Source organism: Rattus norvegicus, chromosome 16 (genome assembly GCF_021556685.1).
Source record: "Rattus norvegicus strain SHRSP/BbbUtx chromosome 16, alternate assembly SHRSP_T2T, whole genome shotgun sequence".
Lineage (NCBI taxonomy): Eukaryota > Metazoa > Chordata > Mammalia > Rodentia > Muridae > Rattus > Rattus norvegicus.
This window is the reverse complement of record NC_141549.1, coordinates 79,618,326-79,635,366: the sequence shown is the minus strand read 5'-3', so window position 1 is coordinate 79,635,366 and position 17,041 is coordinate 79,618,326. Positions and strand designations below refer to the sequence as shown.

Genomic DNA, 17,041 nt, shown 5'->3' with positions numbered 1-17,041 from the left:
TATGCTCTGCCCAGGGAGTAGCACTATTTGGAGATGTGGCCTTGTTGGACGAAGTGTGTCACTGTGGGCATGGAATTTAAGACTCTCTTCCTAGCTACCTGCATAGACTTTTCCTAGCTGCCTTCAGAACAAGAGGTAGAACTCTCAGCTCCTCGAATGCCATGCCTGACTAGATGTTGCCATGCTTCCTGCTACAATATGCTATAATGATAATGGACTGAACCTCGGACTCTATAAGCAGGAATTAATTGTCCTTTATACAACTTGCCTTGGGCATGGTGTCTCTTCATAGCAATGAAACCAAACTAAGATACCATCTAGCCCCACCCCACCCCACACACACACCAGTGAAGTCCCTTGATAATCCCTTTCTCCTCCTCATTTCTGAACTCTTAAACTCACTCTGTTCTCTATAACTGTGATGTAAAATTGCTGGGTTCCTTGTTGCAAATGATAAACTGTTCTCTCCAACACCATCAGAGCTGGCTTGCATAATTTGTTTTAATAATAAACTCTAGTTTTATTCTTCTATTACAGATCAAATTATAGACATCTTTTAAAAGCAAGTAAAATCTATTGCAAATTATAATAGACAAAACCTACTTCTTAGAGATCAAAAAAGAAAGAAAAGTCGATGCATTCCACTGAAAGCAAGCAATCAACTAAGAAAGACATGAAATTAATTCAAACTTTAGGGTACACAGGCGCATAGTTGAAAATAAAAATAAATCTTAAAACAAATATTTTTACTGATCATACAATAGGTCTGTAAAAATATTTGAGCATAAATGAATGTGTCAAGTTTTAAAAATAAATTTCTTGACAAGTGCTGCTCAAAACAGGATGAGTCCAATGATGCACAGTGCCTACACTTTCTCCAACTACGATGCTATAGACTTTCAAAAGCACCTCCTGATTAGGTTGCTCCAATGCTGGGACAAATGAGCACGAGACTTTTGCATTGGAAACAGGAGGTAGAAGGCTAGACCACTGCGCTGACCAACTCACCTAGGGGCTGAATTTAAATGCTGGTAGGGCAAAACTCACAAGAAGTCAAGGGAGCTTCTAGTGCAAGAACTGGGGAATCTTAAAGAGGTCTTGGCAGATACAGAGTCAGTGGATCTGGGGTCCTGTGGAAAAATGAACTCCTGAAGCCCTTGGGACAAGCAAAGAGTGGACCTTGGAGACAAGTTCCCTGTGTCCTGCAAAGGGGATTCCCAGCCAATCCAGAACAGCAAAGCACAGCCAACCTGAGGGCTATGCCAATGTCCATAGTTGCCCTTGCCTCTCTGACCTCCTATGCTTCACCACGAGTGCTAAGGCTTGACATCCAATTGACTTCAAGAAAATGAGCCGTGTACACAGACTCAAGAAAGACAAGGAGGCAATTAAATGCACTTGGGCCTTGCCTCGCCTTCCACTGCCAGGCAGAAGGTGGCATCTACCACAACATCTTCTCTTCTAGTAATTAGCTCTCATGAGACCTGTAAGCAAATAGGACAACTCCTGCCTTCATCCACCTCTATAAAGATACCCCTTCCCCAGACTTGAATGCAGTTTTGTTCAACTTTGGTTTAAACCTATGTACCTGTCATTTTCTATGGTCTCCCCAGTGGCCCCTCATGGGAGACCTCCTGGTCAATGAAAAGCTCACAGTGCAACTGTTTAGTACAATGACAAAGCCTGAACACTGCGGATCTATAATAGTCTTGGGGTAAGTGGAGGTGCTGCAAAAAGGGCAGAACTTCCCTCAGCTGCCACAGAACTAGCATAGCCAATTAATATTCCAGCTGCAGCGAGGTGCGCACACAATCTGGAGTGAGAACAACTGCATGTAGTGAAGTTTTAGGGAAACAGACTTGTCTTTTACTTCCAGAACAGATTTGTCTTTTTCTTCCAGGTTTGGTGATAATGACTAGGAGCAGGGCTGGCCAACTGGCAGCCCCATTGAATCCCCCTTGTCTGTGCCAGAGAAAGCTCCCACATCCCAGATAAAACTTGGAAGTCCAAAGCGCATATTGAATCTTCAGGAGCTCATGCTGGTCTTCTCTGGTGAGCTCAAAGAGATTAGTAAAATTATTCTCAAGGGAGGAATTAGCCTCCTAAAGAAAAAAGTTGGAGGCAAATTATACTCCATGAAAATGCCAGGCAGCATGTGAGAGTGGGAATGACTTCACACCTCAGAATAGATAGCCACAGGAAAAGGACATCACCACCAATATTCTGCTACCTCATGGATGTGGGTGGGAAGAGTTCCATGTGTATAATCCCAGGACTCTAGCACCTTGGTACGGGGAGCACAATGCCCTCCTACCAACTCATGAGTGTATGCCCAGGACCCTACCTTTTATTTTTACAGTCATCGACTTGTAGTAAAAAAAGGGATGGCATGTCTGGAAAGCTTTGGTTCAAAAGAAACTCTCTGTGCTCTTGATTGCTTCTTTTTGATTGCTTCTTTTTGCTTTCATGTATTTCTCTGATATGTGAACCTATTTCTTTCAGAGAAAGAAAACCAGATCAAGATTGGAAGGTAAGAGTTAAGATAAACCAAATGAAGGATTATAGAATAAGCCTTAGAGAAGTCTACTGGTTTGTTAAACAAATTAGCCTCCACAAGTAGACAATGCAACTCCCAGAAGATGCAGATTATTAAATCTAAGGGCAGGGACCAGACACTTCTCTATGAGTCAGAGAGGTGCACTCCACCACCATCACTACAAAAAGCACAGATTCTTGGAATTGTTCTTGATTATCCACCAAGTAGATGGTGAAAGCCATTGGCTCTAGATATAGGACACTGGGAGGAACTTAGGGACGTTGTGGGACCTGAGTTCATGGAGCTTTGATAAAAGAAGTACATCCCTGCAGGTAGGTTGGGAAGGTTAGAGCCATGCCTCGCTTCTGGTTCTCGTTCTTGTTCTCGATCTTTCTCCCACCACCCTCCTTCTTTACTGTGGATGTGGGTAAAGATATTATCACTCAGGTTCTTGCCCCTTCTGCCATGGTGCACTCTTATTTCTCTGAACTACAAGCCAAGAGAAATTCTTCCTTAAGTCACTTCTGGGTGTGGTGTTTCATCAAAGCAACACAAGGGTACCTAATATGACAGTGCGAAACAGTTGGTGTAGAGTAATGTTTACTCCAGCCCTGTTGTAGTATCGGGAAATTAGAGTATTTTTTTAAATGTATTCTAGTAGGTGACTGGAAAACGGTAAGTCTCTCATGGTGGAATACTGTCCAACTATCACAAGCAACTCTGGAATGATCTTAAAGATGATAGATAGAAGGGGTTGGGGATTTAGCTCAGTGGTAGAGCGCTTGCCTAGGAAGCGCAAGGCCCTGGGTTCGGTCCCCAGCTCCGGGAAAAAAAAAAGATGATAGATAGATAGATAGATAGATAGATAGATAGATAGATAGATAGATAGATAGATAGATAGATAGATAGATAGGAAGAAAACATGCCAGAGTATCTTAAAAAGCAGATAACAGACTAAGAAGAAACATCTCATTTGATTTGTCAGTTGAATGGAGAATGCATAAACAGAAAATTATTTCTCATTTATCTTGGAACTTTTCTGGGATTTTGCTTACTTGGTTGCTTTGTTTGGCTTGAATACACATTTAGTACATAGAATAAAGGACTAAAGCTTCTGAGGGAGCCTAATGGCAGAAGGTATATCCACCTGGTAATGATTAAGGACACAACTTTTAAGTTGTGGTGGTGTTGATTCTGTGTTATTGGGTCATCAGGAAGTGGCATCAACAGCTGCTGAATTCAATATTAACAAAAACTGCTACACTTGTCTAGCAGAGATCTCCTAAACACCCATGGAGTGGACAAATAAAGAAAATGAGATATCCATATACAAAGGAATATTATTCTACCATAGGAGGCCTTGTGAATTCTTTTCACATGCAATGATCTACTTTGCCAATCTCCTCCGACATATGTTATACCATATGTATTCATGTAAACTGTCTCAAAATATTTTAAAGACAAAAGTGTATATATGTAACTATAGGAAATCCATGAATGTAAGAAGGGATCGGAAATGTTGCCACTTTTAAGTCTGAGCAACTCCACTGTCTGGAAATAGCACGTTTTCCTTATCCATTTTGTCTCCAAATAGATTCTTCAGTTGGCAGTTGCAATGTAATGGGCATGTCAATGCAGATATCTCTTGGAACTCAGATTTCATGCACTGAATCCTGTGGTTAGGATGCAAAATGAATCAAAACAGTCACAGTCTGTGGCTGGTCCAGAAAGAGTTTGGAACTCTGCTTCTCTAAAATCCACAGAGTCATGGGAGCAGAGTAAACTAGTTATGACAGATATCTGGGGAGAGGAAAGAGAAGCTCCTATTGAACAAAGAGAAAGTGGCCATTACATACCACACTCACTTCTAGAGCTCTTTTGTATAACACAACTCTGCCCATGATTAATATTGTAGTGTGCACTTAAAATGTGTCAGCAGAATATAGTCCACATTAAGGAACTTACCATAATTAAAAGTAATAAAGAGACATCATGTGTGACTGAGTTTGATAGCCTAACACACAAAACCAGACCTGAATATCTACAAAATGTTTCATTTACAATCAACACGTACTGAAAGATTATTATAACTCATTAAACTAAAATGTTCATGTGATGCTAAAATTTATGGAACATTTGAATCATGTAACTAAAAATTTCCCCAACAATAATGCTCATACTTAAGAAAATCCAATTAAACAAAAAACTTTGTCAAGCTCCCAGGAATCAAGTCGACAAAGTCATTTCATGTGTCCAAATGATTAAAACATATGAAAATATTTTTAAAACTAGGAGAGACTATGTAAATATTCGATGTTCATATGGTTATGTGCTTTTTATCTATAAGAAAACTATGAAAGAATTATTCTCTTGGAATATGAAAAGCCTGCTTTTAAGATTTTGTGATTTTGCTCTTGGTCAAAAACAATGTGTTCAGCTAAGTGGAAAACAAGTTCCTGACGGTTGACTCAATGACTTGAGCTGGGATACTCTTGACTGCAGACTATAATCCTTACCTTCATTTTAAGGTGACTATTCTTTTAAAGAACTATAAAACAACCATGTTTCCTCTTGAACAAATATAAGAAATATCTAAAAAAAATAGACCACCAAAAATCCATGACTGTGACAAGTTGAGTCTACAAAGGTGTAACTTACTTATCTACTGTAGAGCGAATAGGGGACAACTGGGTAGCAAACACTGGTGGCTTCATCTCAAATTACTTCCTGATTATGACTAAATAATTAGCATTATTGAGTAGCTACAAAATAAGCCAGCAGCTTCACCTCTACAACATGTAGTAGGGAGAGAGCTATAGGAGATTAAACACAGGGAAACGCCAATTGAGACGGAGGCAATTGACATTTCTGAGGAGACAGGTGTAAAATGACATACTATTAAATATGATTGAAAATGATAAGCATGATTTCAATTTTTCAAATTCTATTGAAAATAAGAGGAGACAGAACTTCACTATATCAAGTGCACTTTTAAATCCCTTATCTCATTCATTCTCTTTTTAAAAAATCTCACGAGAGCTATCATTACTTCAGCTTCAGAGATTCAAAAGCCCCAAGAAGGTTAATAAAATGGCACACGTATTAAGAGGATAGGCTCAGAGAAAAGCTTCGGGATGTAGACACATGAAAATGAAATGTGGGAATAGATTTTGTGTGTTTTCCAACAGAGTTTTCCAACTAGACATGTAAAAAGTTCCCACAACATGCTAGGACGAGACACTAAAGTCATTATTGTACTTGAGACTGAGAAGAAGGAAGACATTTCCTGAAACTAAATCACAACACCTTGTGACTTCTGAGGATGGCATCAGCATTAATATCTGAAAAATACAAAAAAGAAGTTTGCTTCTGTTGTAACTGTACGTGAAAGAGGTTAGATGGCATGATAAAGGGAAGTGGACCTTGGAATTAAACCAAGGAGACAGCAGTGGTATTCCTCAGCCACTCCTCAATTTTTAGATGGACTCTTGTGTTTTTCCAGATCACATCTGAGATGCGAGCCTTTGCTTTTAGGTTTGGAGAAAGCCCAATGGGGTTAGCTGAAACATGGGACAATAGAGCTGGCCCAAGTGGTGTGAGGACAAGAAAGAAAACATTCACAAAAAGCTATCCTTATACAGAACAACTGGGTGAGAAGACAGCAAGGTTCCACGAGAAGAAAAACAGCATCTAAGCTGCCAGAACTTCTTGAAGCAGTTAAAGAAGACTTACTGAGTAACTTGTAACTGGTATACATTTGCATACTGCTGCCTCTGCTTAGTTTACACTCAGACAAAATAATTAGCAAATCTACCCAAAACGCAGAGTCATTATTTGAATCTGATAATTTCTGGACACTGACAGGACTTTAACTGTGGTGGATCTGGATAGCAGACACCATCATTTCAGACTCATCATTTGTCCCAATAGGCAAAAGCCCTTCAACCTAACATTAAAGGGCTGGGGAAACAGCCTACTTGATAAGGTGCTTGCCACATGTGTATAAGACCTGAGTTCAAACCCTAGCACCAACATAAAAAAGCTAGGCCTGGTGGTATGCATATAACCCCAGCTCAGGAGAAGGGTACAGACAGGTATAGGTCTTGCTAGCCTGCCAATCTAGCCTACTCCATGAGTTTCATGATCAATGAGAGATCATATTTTCTCGAACAATAAGGTGGACAGAAATTGAGAAAGACATTTAATGTTGACCTCTGGTCTCCTCATACATACCAACACCCACCACACACACACACACACACACACACACACACACACACACACACACCATGGGAGGCAGGAATGAACCAACACATACTCAAAAAACTAATTCCTTTTAAAATAATTTTTGTTGCTTTATAACTTTTTTATTGGTTCTTTGTGAATTTCACATCATGTACTTCAATCCCACTCATGTCCCCTTTCCCTCATGCCTGCTCTCCACCCTTGCAACCTCTCAGCCAATACAAACAGAGAAAAGTTTCATTGTAGAACCTGTAGTGTGTCCCAGGGTGTCCCACAGTCCACCCTTCTGTCCACAGTTCTTCCCTTGCTGATGTTCATTGCAATGACTCATTGGTCTGGTCCAAGGCCTCTGGCTTCTGCTACTCTATCAATACAGAAAACTCCCTGGGATTCCTCTCAGATATCCTGTTGTTGCTCTGTGTCATAGAGATCCTGTAGTTTTGGATCCTGTAGGAGTGGCCCCTTTATCTACTCTAGCAACTCATCGATGTGGTAGATATTGAGGTAGGCCAACTCAGAGGCCTGGATCTGGGTCTGAGAAGTAACTGAGTTGGCCAGCCCACCAACTCTCCAACTCTCATGCCCTCCATACTCTCACCCACGACCCTGCAATCAGGGTCAGCTCTACAGTGCTGCCTAGGTGAGGTACAGGGCCTGCTTTCCCAAGTATGGCAGCAGGTGAGGAGCAGGGACAGTTCTCCTGCTCTCCTAGACCCTTGGGGCTGGCTCAACAGCCGACTGACTGTGTCAAGCGCAAAAGTGAGGGAATCCTTCCTGATGCCACCTCACAACAAACAAGTGGCAGGGCCATCTGACCAACATGCCCTCAAAGCCAACTCACCCAAGCCCCTGCCACCAGGGTCAGCCATGGACACAGGGACCCAGATGGACCCCCAGTAGCATCACAGGCCAGGACCTCACTATGGTCTGAGGTGCCATCACCAGCTACTTACATCAGGCTGTTCCTCATTACCCCCAAGTCTCTAGTTCTGCCTTTCTTCATTGTGCCCACATCCTTCTGTTTCTCTTTCTCTTCCATTTCTCTACAACGTCCTCTTTTTAGTGGCACTCAGTTTCTCTGAGTGCCTGTGGTTGTATCATGAGTGGTCTCAGGAGGGCTATGCCCCACTTGTACATTACTGTGCAGGGGTCATCTGTGACATGCTCCTCACCTGGGCCCACCCAAGTGGATCCATGAAAAAGTCATCTCAATCGTGCCCAGGGCCTGTGGTCCCAGCAAGGATTCTTCTAGTCTCTAGCTTGCTCCCTCTTCTAGGAGCCCAACCAGGCCTTCACATGGTCAGTAATAGAATGGTGCTCATCTCAGGCTAGCTCCCTGGCCAGGGCCCCTGACTGTGGACTGGTAGTCATCTCAGTTTTGCTTCTTCTTTTTTTCTTTTTCGGGGAATGTTAGTTTAGCTTCCTAATTATTCAGATGTTCAGAGGTCAAACATAGTCTGTCTCTTCTCTGCCAACTACTAATGCACTTGAGACACAGCAGACAGGCTTGCAGTGCCTCTATGGGGGCAGTCTTCTTTTTTTTAACTTTATTTAAAAAGCGTCACCACAAATACTTAAACCATCACTGTCCCAAGATGTGCTGACAGGAATGTTATGAAAACGAGATCAAGAAATAAGGAAATCACAGTAACCAGAATGAAAAATTCTTCAAAGGACTCAAAATCAGATTTGGGCAGGCAGAAGAATCAAGGAACGAACATGGAGATACCGGCCAATCCGTGGACCAGAACCAAAGAATGTAAGGGAACATTGTACAACATCTCCAAGAACTGTGGAGTGTGTGTCTCAGATATACTGACAAATTCCTGACTGTCCCTCCTAGGAAATGCAAGACATGAAAGGGACAATGCTTCACAAAATAATACCGAGATACCTGTAAACCATAGGTGTAATATATGTCTATCTACACATCCAAATATTGAAGTTATCTGCACCCACATATGTAAGAAGCAAACTTCTGGGAAACAAAGACCAAGAAACCTTTGGGAAAAAGAGTTGTTGAGAAGGCTCATTCTGCACAAGAGATCCTCAAAAGATGAATAGTCATTTCTTATCAGAATGTGGTGCTATGACATTTCCTGGTGCTAGGGAACAAAAAGACTGGTTCCCAAGAATACTACACCTAGTAAAACTAACCTTCAGAAATAAAGAAAAGCACATTTCTAAATTTTAAAAGAATGGCTGAGAGATGGCTTGATGGTTAAGAACATTGACTGCGCTTCCAGAAGACCTGGTTTGGTTTCCACTATCCATTTGGTACCTCACAACCATCTGAAACCAAAGTCCCAAGAGATCTAATGCACTCTTCTCGCCTCTGTGAGCACCAGGCATGCACAGAGTCAACAGCTACACATGTAGACAAAATACATACAATCAATTAATTTTGAGGGATTTTTTAATTGCTCCAAAATACATATCTTTCTTGGCAGATATAATTCTCCAACTAGGACTATCGAAATGTGACAGGACTTGCCAAACCTAATCATCTAACTTTGATTCTGAGAATTAACATGGTAGAGGAAGAAAAGAACTCCTGCAAGTTGTCTTCTGATCTCTACATGTTCACCATGACATGACCGGAGAAGCAAATGTGTGAACACATGCATAAACACACACACACATACATACATACATATACACATACACACACACACACACACAAACATACACACACACACCAATAAATGTAATTTTAAAAATCACTTTAATCCTTCTTTTACACATGATAAAATCTATCTCTACCACATGCCCTGATTAAAAGTCCTGCTTCTTTGTACAGGGCAATAAGCATGGGTCAATTTGCATTCTTCTACACGCTGACCTCCAGTTGAACCACCATCATTTGTTGAAAATGTTATCTTTTGTCCAGTAGATGGTTTTAGCTCCTTTGTCAAAGATCAAGTGACCATAGGTGTGTGGGTTGATTCTGGGTCTTCAATCCTTTTCCACTGATCTACCTGACTGTCTCTGTACCAATACCATAAAGTTTTTTATCACTATTGCTCTGTAACAGTGCTTGAGGTCAGGGATGGTGAATTCCCCCAGAAGTTTTTTTATTGTTCAGTATAGTTTTCACTACCGTGGGTTTTTTGTTATTCCAAATGATTTGCAAATTCCTATTTCTAACTCTATGAAGAATTGAGTTGGAATTTTGATGGGAATTGCATTGAATCTGTAGATTGCTTTTGGCAAAATGGCCATTTTTACTATATTAATCCTGCCAATCCATGAGCATGGGAGGTCTTTCCATCTTCTGAGATCTTCAATTTCTTTTTTCGGAGACTTGAAGTTCTTGTCATACAGATTTTTCACTTGCTTGGTTAGAGTTACACATAGGTATTTTATATTATTTGGTACTATTGTGAAGGATGTCATTTCACTAACTTCTTTCTCAGCCTGTTTAATCTTTGAGTAGAGGAAGGCTACTGATTTGTTTGAGTTAATTTTATACCCAGCCACTTTGGGGAAGTTGTTTATCAGGCTTACTAGTTCTCTGGCAGAACTTTTGGAATCAATTAAGTATACTATCATGTTATCAGCAAATAGTGATATTTTGACTTCTTTCTTTCCAATTTGTATTCCTTTGACCTCCATTAGTTGTCTGATTGCTCTGGCTAGGACTTCGAGTACTATATTGAAGAAGTAGGGAGAGAGTGGGCAACCTCGTCTAATCCCTGATTTTAGTTGGATTGCTTCAAGTTTCTCTCATTTAGTTTAATGTTAGCTACTGGTTTGCTATATACTGATTTTACTATGCTTAGGTATGGGCCTTGAATTCCTAATCTTTCCAGGACATTTAGCATGAAGGGGTGTTGAATTTTGTCAAATGCTTTCTCAGCATCTAATGAAATGATCATGTAGTTCTTTTCTTTGAGTTTGATTATATAGTGGATTACACTGATGAATTTCCATATATTGAACCACCCCTGCATCCCTGGGATAAAGTCTACTTGATCATGATGGATGATCCAAAAGGATTCAGTTTGCAAGAATTTTATTGAGTTTTTTGCATTGATATTCATACGGGAAATTGGTCTGAAGTTCCCTTTCTTTGTTGGGTCTTTGTGTGGTTTAGGTATAACCATGCTTGTGGCTTCATAGAAGGAATTAGGCAGTGCTCCATCAGTTTCTATTTTGTGGAATAGTTTGGACAGTATTGGTATGAGGTTTTCGACCCATCCTTACCTCCCTGTACAAAGTTTAAGTCCATGTGGACCAAGGACCTCCACATCAAACCAGATACACTCAAACTAATAGAAGAAAAAGTGGGGAAGAGTATCGGTCACATGGACATTGGGGAAAATTTCCTGAACAAAACACCAATGGCTTATGCTCTAAAATCAACAATAGACAAATGGGGTCTCATAAAACTGCACAGCTTCTGTAAGGCAAAGGACACTGTAGTTAGAATAAAATGGCAACCGACAGATTGGGAAAAGATATTTGCCAATCATACGTCAGATAGAAGGCTAATATCCAAAATACACAAAGAACTCAAGAAGGTAGACTCCAGAGAGCCAAATAACCCTATTAAAAATGGGGTATAGATCTAAACAAAGAATTCACAGCTGAGGATTATCGAATGGCCAAAAAGGACCTAAAGAAATGTTCAATATCCTTAGTCATCAGGGAAATGCAAATCAAAACAACTCTGAGATTCCACCTCACACCAGTCAGAATTGCTAAGATAAAAAAAACTCAGATGACAACAGATGCTGGCGAGGATGTGGAGAAAGAGAAACACTCTTCCATTGTTGTTGGTATTGCAAACTGGTACAACCACTCTAGAAATCAGTCTGGAGGTTCCTCAGAAAATTCTACATTCCACTACCTGAGGACCCAGCTATACATCTCCTGGGCATATAGCCAAAAGATGCTCCAACACACAACAAAGACACATGCTCCACTATGTTCGTAGCAGTTTTATTTATAATAGCCAGAAGCTGGAAAGAACCCAGATGCCCTTCAACAGAGGAATGGATACAGATAATGTGGTACATCTACACAATGGAATATTACTTAGCTATCAAAACAATGACCTCATGAAATTCATAGGCAAATGGATGGAACTAGAAAATATCATCCGGAGTGAGGTAACCTAATCACAGAAAAACATACATGGTATGTACTCACTGATACGTGGATATTAGCCCAAAAGCTCAAATAACCCAAGATACAATCCATAGACCACATGAAACTCAAGAAGAAGGATGACCAAAGTGTGGATGCTTCACTCCTTCTTAAAAGGGGGAACAAAAATATTCACAGGAGGGGATATGGAGGCAAAGTTTGGAGCAGAGACTGAAAGAACAGCCATTCAGAACCTGCCCCACATGTGGCCCATACACACACACACACACACACACACACACACACACACACACATACATATATCCCAAAACTAGATTAGATTGATGAAGCTAAGAAGTGCATGCTGACAGGAACCGGATATAGATGTCTCCTGAAAGACACAGAGCATGTCAAATACAGAGGCGAATGCTAGCAGCAAGCCACTACACTGAGAACGGGACTCCCGTTGGAGGAATTAGAGAAAGGATTGAAAGAGCTCAAGGGAGTTGCAACCCCATAAGAACAGCATCAACGAACCTGAGCTTCCAGGGACTAAACCATACCCAAAGTCTAAACATGGCTCCAGCTGCATATGTAGCAGAGGAATGGCCTTGTTGAACACCAAAGAAAGGAGAAGTCCTTAGTCCTGTGTAAGGGAATGTCGGGGGTGGGGGGTGGATGGGGAAGGAAACACTCTTAGAGGGGGAGGGGATGGGGGCTTATGGAAAGGAAAGTGGGAAAGGGAATAACATTTGAAATGTAAATTAAAAATACCCAATAAAAAAAAACAAGTCCTGCTTCTAATTATTAGCATGTCTATCAAGCAGTGTTGCTTCTGGAAACATAGCAAACTGCATGCATTAAGCATGTGACCACAGACATGAACACCACCCAGCTGGACATCAATGAATCACAGCAGGAATACAGTAGATGCACGCTGATTCCGCATGTACGTAGGGGGCAGCACACACTGGAGGCTCGCATGCTGACTCTTCCACCATGGGAATGGACGGCTTCTGTGACATCACACAGGGTATGAAGATGGCATTCTCTGAGAGGGACTAAGGAACCTCATGGAGAGAATATAAAGCTCCCGTGAGTCTCCAAATGTTACGAGGAAGCCCATCATTTCTACAGTGAGGGCATACTATCATAAGTAATTAAAATTAAAATAACCTCCACTGAAGAGTTAAATACACACGAGCAAAGGAACGTATGGATATGGCTTCCTGTCTAACGCATTTGTGTTCTCTGGTCTTTAAAAAAAATTGCTATGCAAAATAATGCTCATTAAGTAGGTTTGTGATTATTCTATTGATTAAGCTGTAAAACCCATGATAACACAGGCAGGGGAGGAAAAAGAAGGAACTGTCTACAGAGAAGTTTTGTATAATATTTAAATTAAGCTAGAATTAATTTGATAGAGGTTTTTTATAAACAAATGTGTTAACTACAAACCCAAGAGAAACTATTATAGAGCTTACGCAAGAAAGAATATAGTCTAGAAAAGACAAGAAAATTGAAGCTGCACATTAAAATATGTATTTCACACAGAGGAATATAACAGTGGAGAATATAATAGATTAAAACAGGTTTAAGTGATTGATACAGGCCACTATGCCAAAGAAAAGCAGATGTCAATCTTGCTTTATCATTAATGATATAGTATAAATAAATTAAACAAAACGCTGGAATTGTAAAACTGATGCATAAATATGTAACCCAACAAGATATTCACAAAAGAGGCACAATTTGGATTTAAGGGAGAAGTTGTTAAGAAAGCAAAAAGATCAAAACTGTACTCAGTGGGGTTAGGAACATGGCTCCATTGGTACAGTGCCTGCCACACAAGCATGAGGGCGTGAGTTCAGATCCCCATGCCCGTGTAGAGAGCCGGGTGTGATGATAGCTTGTCAGTGCCAGGAAGGAAGAGAAAACAGTACCCCAATGTCCACTGGCCAGACAGTTTAGCCTATCAGTTAGCACTGGATTTAATGAAAAGCAGATTACTGAAAATATGTGACATTGACTTCTGTCATGCACACACATGTACACATGTACCTGTACATACATGCTATACACAACCATGATGTACACATATGCAAAATTAAATAAAACCAATAACCATATGACAACCGCCATGGCTGCACTCACATCTGATATATATATCACTAGTAACTAAGTAACCAAAAGAGCCTCACATTCGTGGCTGATTTTCAGAATGAGAGATAGGATATTTCAGTGGTCGATATTACAGTTTCTTCAAATGGCACTAGATAAGTGGATATCTACCCAGTTAAATGGAGGGAGTGAGGCTCTTGCCACTCATCGTAGGTGATATCTTACTTGAAACAGAACAAATAATTAACTCTAAGAACAAAAGCTACAAAATAGATTAAAATGAAGGCACTTAGCTTCAATACCTTGGATCAGATAATGGCTTTCAGAATAAGACACTAAAAGCACCGTTAATAAGAGAAAACATAGATAAGTAGACCATCAAATATAAACACACTTACTCCGAAGAGTCTACAATCAAGAAGGTAAAAATGGAATCAGAAAAAAAATGCCTTGAAATCCTACTTCCGTGAAAGGACTTCAATGTATGTTTGACTAAGGAACTGTTATTAGTGTATATATGTGTATATACATACTTACATGCGTACACACACACATACTTACATACACACATACATACAAACTGCACTTATTAACATACATATATAATTTGCAGGTGTTTGCATAAACATATATTTCAAATTTTTACAAGCCAGTCACAAAAGAAAATGATAGAAAGATTCTAAATAGACAATTCTAATGAGAAATACCAATGGGGCAAGCATGAAAATATGTCCAGCATTACTAGTCATTCCAGAAATGTAAATGGAGAACGCAGTGACCTTTTACCTCACTCCCACTCTGATAGTTACTAGAAAGAGGAGGTCCATTTAACCAGAATGACAAGTTAGAGGATGTGGAAGCGTCCCGCAAAACTTCCGGGAGAGTGGAGGCTTTTAACTCTTTTGGGAATCAATTTGACAATTACTCCTAGAAAACTGCCATATTATCTAGCGATTCCACTCCCAGATAAGAAAACAAGGAACCAAAATTATATATCCACAAATAACGTTAAGCACAAATGTCCATGGGAGAATTTTTCATAGTAGCAATAAAAAGATAGAAATAGCCCATCACTGGCAAAAAGATGAAATGCCTATATGTAGAAGGAAATACTATTTAACTATAAACAATAAATATTACGACATGGTGAGCCTTTAAAACACCGCGGCTGCGTGAAATAATATGAATAGAAGGGCTTTATTGAGTAAGTTCGTTTATGTAAATACGTAAGATATAAAGTGAATATACGGAACTAATAACCAAACGACTTCCTCACAGAGTGTAGATTAGGGGCCGTGTGAGGCCAGCATGCAAAGTGATTACTAGCTGGTACCAGGTTTGCTCTTCAGATAAAGCCTGTGTGCTGAAATTAAATAAGACTCAAGATGCTTGTATCTCACTCAGAAGGGAAAATAAATTATACATCAGAGGTGGATGAACAGAGTGAACAAGGTGAGAGAGTAGATGAGGAGAGGAATGGGGATGGGGATCCAGTGTGCTGAGAGGCCTGCAGGAAAGGGCAGAGAGAGAGAGAGAGAGAGAGAGAGAGAGAGAGAGAGAGAGAGAGAGAGGGAGGGAGGGAGGGAGGGAGGGAGGGAGGGAGGGAGGAAGGAAGGAAGGAAGGAAGGAAGGAAGGAGATGAGTTGGGTCATCTCTGGGGATAGCCTGAGACTTGCGATGTGTGAAGCTCCTGGGTGTTTATGGGATTGACCCCAGTATAGACTCCTAGCCGCTGGTGATACTCAGACTGAAGTGATGGAATCCTGCAGCCTGGTGGGACTGACCTGGACATAGGGGACTCACTGAGACTGAACCACCAACCAAAGAGCCCCATGCAAGGGACCTAGGACCCCACACACGTTCAACGGAAGTGCGGCTTGGTTTTCACATGGGTTCCCTAAGAGTCAGAGTGGAGGCTGTTGCTGCTCTGTTGCTTACCTTTGATCCCCTTCCCTAAGCTGGACCGCCTTGTGTGGCCTTAGTGGTAGAGGATGTGCCTGCTGTAATTAGAGGTGCCAAGGCAGGTTCTTACCCATGGAGGACTTCTCTGAGGGAGACAGGAGGATTAGTGGGGGGGGGGGATGTGGCTTCTGAGAATGGAAGTGGGAGGAGAGAGAGTGGTGAATAATTAAATGATTTAAAAAGAAAAGAAAGAAAAATAGAAAGAAAGAAAGAAAAGGAAGGGAAGGGGAGGGGAGGGGAGGGGAGGGGAGAGGAGGGGAAATATCTAATCCAGAGCCATGGAGCGAGCCAGGAAGAGAGCTCCTCTGTAGTTTCTGCTTTGAGCCTTCTCCTAAATTCTCCACATTCCTTTAACATTCAGTAGTAACACATGGAATGAAATAAACCATTCCCTCCTTTAAAAAATGCAGCTCTCTTCTTGAGCTTTCTTGGGAGTTTTCCTAAGTAAAAGAACAGCACTCCAAGATCGCTTGCCTGCCTCAGTTGACAAAATCTCAAGTCTCTCTTCCCTCTAAGGTTTGTCCGCAGAGATGCTGGGACACTGGAGCCTGTGCTTGTAGGTCCAGAGACAGTTATCCCAAACAAGGAAGGGAGAGAGTTACTAGCTGGTGTGGTATAGACAGAAACCACAAACATCACACGCTAACAAGCCTTCCTAATGCAAACACTCTATTTTAAACAGATACTGAGTCACATGACCAGAGAACGGGGACATTCCCTAAGCAAGAATGAAACGGTTCCTAACATCCCTTCCGCAAATAACACAAGAAGCCATTTCCAGGCTAAGTAAAGCACAAAGCTTAGGACGTTGGCGCGCACTGCCTATTAAGACTACACAGAAACTGAAATAACCTACAGACAGATGCCTTAGTCTGATCCGAATAACTAACTAAGCATTCTTCCAAGTACCGTGAAAGTGTGGCTGGAAGTCAACCTGCAACTGCACCTAACGCCACAAAAAATCTATAAGCCGTTAACTGAAGCCATATTAAATATATAAAAAATCAATCTGAGTGCCCCGTTCTTCCCTCCATTGGAACTGGAGGAGAGAAGGCAGCCTGCTCCATGGCGCTCGGTGGCTCAGTC

At 41.0% G+C, this 17,041-nt stretch overlaps 1 protein-coding gene and 1 pseudogene; both read right to left on the bottom strand.

Moving 5' to 3' along the window:
* Erich1 (glutamate-rich 1) overlaps positions 1-17,041 on the bottom strand; it is a gene marked incomplete at its 5' end in the record, with an annotated part of 52,793,804 nt that overhangs the window by 4,028,997 nt on the left and 48,747,766 nt on the right.
* Positions 8,188-8,312, bottom strand: LOC120097623 (small nucleolar RNA SNORA17; annotated as a pseudogene).